The sequence below is a fragment of the Sceloporus undulatus genome, chromosome 2 (genome assembly GCF_019175285.1).
Source record: "Sceloporus undulatus isolate JIND9_A2432 ecotype Alabama chromosome 2, SceUnd_v1.1, whole genome shotgun sequence".
Classification (NCBI taxonomy): Eukaryota; Metazoa; Chordata; class Lepidosauria; order Squamata; family Phrynosomatidae; genus Sceloporus; species Sceloporus undulatus.
In genome coordinates, this window is record NC_056523.1 from 236,604,703 (window position 1) to 236,608,907 (window position 4,205).

Genomic DNA, 4,205 nt, shown 5'->3' on the forward strand with positions numbered 1-4,205 from the left:
GTGTGGAGTATGGAAGGCTCAAACAGAGTAATGAGGCTTGCTTGTCTCAGCACATGCCACATGCCTGCAACAGTTCACGCTGCTGCTGAATATCTCAGTATATGAAAGGGTGTCTGGTCTCCTGTTGACTGTAAATTATGTTGCTGTACATCTGCCTCACAACATTGCAACCCACTTTTTCAGTCATTGCATAGGTCAGAATTCTGTTCTGACCATCCAACAGCCAAACCCTCTCTCCCAAACCTTCTATGCAGTTCATCCAGCAAAGGCATTTCTGAGTTTTCAGAGAGCAAGAAGGATCCAGCTATTTTCCTTTAGCTGGACATGCTGGAAGAACATTATCTGCAGGGACATCCCAGTATGTCACAGTATCTCTATCTAAAGGATAATAGATGGATGGGTTGCCAATGATGCCTTCACTCTCTGACAACCCAGAAATGTCCATATTGGTGGGGGAGGCTGCATGGTTTACAAGGTGGGTTTTGTTGGTGTGGTCAATCTTAAGAGATGTATCTACTGAGGGTCTTTCCTGTGTGGTCTATATGCATCCCATCTGTGAACTGGAAATGCACCCCACAGAATCTTAAAGATTCTCATTATTGGGTCGGGATTGTGAAGAAGAGCACAAAGCTTACCTTGGGTCCTATTTGTTGCTGTGAAAGATTCTTTCTCAACTTATGAAGGAACATGAACTTTGAATGTCTGTTCATTGATGTTTTCCTATGGCTACCAATAAATCTGAGAAAGGAAGCTCAGTTACAGTATTTTTTTTTTGCCTAATTTGAATCCTAACTCTTGCCCATGGCTGGTGAGACCCCAATTGTCCATAGAGGGTGGGCGAAAAAGTTTCATACACCTAACATTGGTTTGTCTCATCAGCAGACAACATTTGTCAATTCATTCTCTTCAGCCATACACTCTCATGTGTATTATGGGGATGATAAAATACCTCAGAATATCTTCCTTTTAAATATCTTGCAATATCTTTTGAGGCAGCATGATGTAATGGTTTGAGCATTGGGCTATGGCTTTGGAGGCCAGGATATGAATCCAGGCTTGGTCATGTGAACCCACTGGACAAGTCACACACTCTCAGGCTCAGAGAGTGACAATGGCAAACCCTCTCTGAAGAAACTTCCCAAGAAAACCCTATGATAAGTTAACCTTTGGGCCACCATAAGTCATAAACAACTTGAAGTCATGCAACAACAAACCTTACATTAAGGATTCCTAGGGAAGCCAGATTATGGTCTCAGTTCTAAATGTTCATCCAGTGTCTGAACAGCAAAAGGGAAATGGTCCCTTTTATTTATGCACAACACTAGTTTCTAGCTCATGTGGCAACATGCCTTGGCATCAGCTACTTACTGTTAGCCATCAGAAGTGGGGTCCTTCAACAAAATGTTGCATTGTGTTTCATCTGTCAACCTGTGGCTGAGGAAGGAATGAAAAAGCACTTATCAGTGGCAGAGCTTTCCATTACTTTATGTGCTATCATCACCATCAGTTTTGAACATTTAAAATACAGCCATTCTGCATGCAAATCAATGGAACATGTACTTCTGTAATTTTATTTATTTAGAGTATTTATAGCCCATTCTTCAGCCACAAAGACTCTCATAAAGCAGGAAGTGTAAGAGGTGGGGTGCTGGATTTGATCTGGTAGGAGGTGTTTTCTGTCTGCCATACCTGTGTTTCTTCTTTGGCGCCAACCCTATCATCAGGCAGAGGGAGGCAGCTACATTGTGCAGCAGATTTTAGGTGATAAGAAAAGGAAATAAAATGCTGGGCCTCTAAATTCTTACTATTGTTTTTCTGTTTCTTTGTTTTACTGTTGGTGGGAAGTGAGGCTCTTGTGGGATTTTCTGCTTGATGTGACAAAATAAGCTGTTAGGAATGACTTGATGGGGCGGCCCATGACTTGATGGGGTGGAGCTCTGCTTCATGCAGAAAACATGTCTTATGCCACCTCTGCTCTTTCTTCACTCTCTTCTGCTTTGGCTTTTTAAAAAATCTCTTGAAGAACAAAGAAAAAGAATTAAACAGCAAAGAACAACATAGAGACAAAGATGGAATGGGCTTCTAGCCTCAAAAGCTTGTGTCAAAGAAAGCTCATTAGTCTTCAAGGCACCACAAGATTCTTTGTTCCTTTGGCTGTAACCAATTAATACAGCATCCCTTATACTCTCCGAGATCCTTTCTTCCTGTCACAGCCAACCTGTCCTGCACTCAACTAGCTGAGCACTGATGTTTGAAAGTCCACTGAGAGTACAGTCACACATTATACTCTTGTCTGACCATTTAATTCCATTCCCTTCTTGTCTTGGTTTTCCTTTCAGTGTTCTGTTGTCTAGTGCCCATGCTCAGTAAACTTCTGGGTTTGATTTCTGCCCCTCCACACATACATTTTCCCTGCTAAAGAAACTTCGTACTTCTGCAAAACTTGGTGTTCTCTGAAGCTTATTCATACTTTCTTGTGAGTGAATTGTGCCTTCTTTGATACATATCTGAAAAGCACAACCAAGAGAGAGTTAAAAACTGACTCCAAAGGGAAATTAATGAAATGTCATCTCTCTGTGCCCTGGCTTCTAGTGTGCAAAACTATGTTTTCTGTGAAGCCAATGTTTAGGAAAACAGAAGCTTTTATGGAAGAAAAAAGTGTTGAAACCTGTAAGTATATACTGTATGGAAATCTAGATTTAAAGGCCCAAAAGCAAAATAAATCTTAGAATTTAGCTAGAGCCTGGAAAAGTGAATTGTAGCTCCCACATAATAAGTCTCTCCAGTTGTGGTTTTACCCTGTTATTTTAGTTATGACATTGTTAAGCTTACTTTGGGCAGCCCAACTTGATGACCTCAGAAAACTGGCTGTCATGATGTGGAGCAGTTCAGTTTCTTAACAGTGTCCCTGTGGAATTTCTAGCCTTTCCCTCAAAATGGTTTTCAAATACAGGCCTTTTATACCATGCAGAATGGTCCCTTTCTCATCACATCTATATTTTTTTCTTTAAAAAAAACAGCTTTTACCAGCAGATCTTCAAATGCAGAGAGCTTTAAAAAGATGACCCACTAAAGTACTGAATAAGTCAAAACTTTGTCAATCAAAGAGTAAGAAAATGCTGAAGGATGCTTGCCCGTCCCTGCTGCCTATTTCTAGGCAAGAGTTATTTTCCATTTCAAAAGTGGCATTATCCAAATACAAAACCCATTTGTTGCTCTTTAAGAATATAGTTCTTAAATTCATACAGTAAATGTCTAGCTCTAAATTCAATTTAATACTAGTAAAATTAAAATCCCTATGAGCCCAGTTGTGCTGGATTACACCTTTATGCAAGTGGTTCAGCAGGAAAGCATTAGTCTTCTGGCTGTACAATGATGATGCACAATTAGTTATGAATAACAGAGTTGGAAGGGGCCTCATGAGTCCATCTCCATACTCAGTGCAGGATGTCCAGTTAAAACATCCCCAGTAGCAGTGGCATCATCAGGGTGTGCAGGGAGTGTAGCCCACAATACGTGACACCCCAAAGGGGGCTATCACCAGTTGGGCCAGTACACCTGGAGAGACTGACATAGCTACTGGACAAGTGAAAAGGAGTGCTTCCCTCTCACCTAGCAGCTTCACATGACACTAAATGGGCCCTCTGGAGGCTAAAGCCAACCCAGCAGAGGGAGGGGAGAGGAAGGAGTGGAAAATTTCCCTTCCTAGCTGGCTCAGGCAAAAACAACTGCTGCATCCTCCCCTCCCTCCTTCCAACTGTCATCTTCTGGCCTTAGAGGGAGCGAAAGGGCAGGCCCAATGCCATCGGGCCTGAAGAGGAAGAGCCCTCCCCTCCCTCCTTCCAACTGTCATCTTCTGGCCTTACAGGGAGCAAAAGGACAGGCCCAATGCCATCGGGCCTGAGTAGCCTCCTTCAGGGTCCACTGCATGCAGCCATGCCAGACCCTGAAGCCTTTCCAAGATTGGCAATGCCCTCATGGTCTGGTATGGCCGCAGTCATGCTGGACCCTGAAAGCCTTTGTAGGTGCTTCTTTCAGGGAAGGAGGGGACTTCCTTCCTTCCTTTTGAAGATGTTCAGAGAAGGAGACCTCGTCACCTCTCTAGACAATTGGTTCCATTGCCGAACTGCTCTTACTGTCAAGAAGTTCCTTCTACTCTTCCATTGAAATCTGTTCCCCTGTAACTTAAAAGCATTAGACTTGGT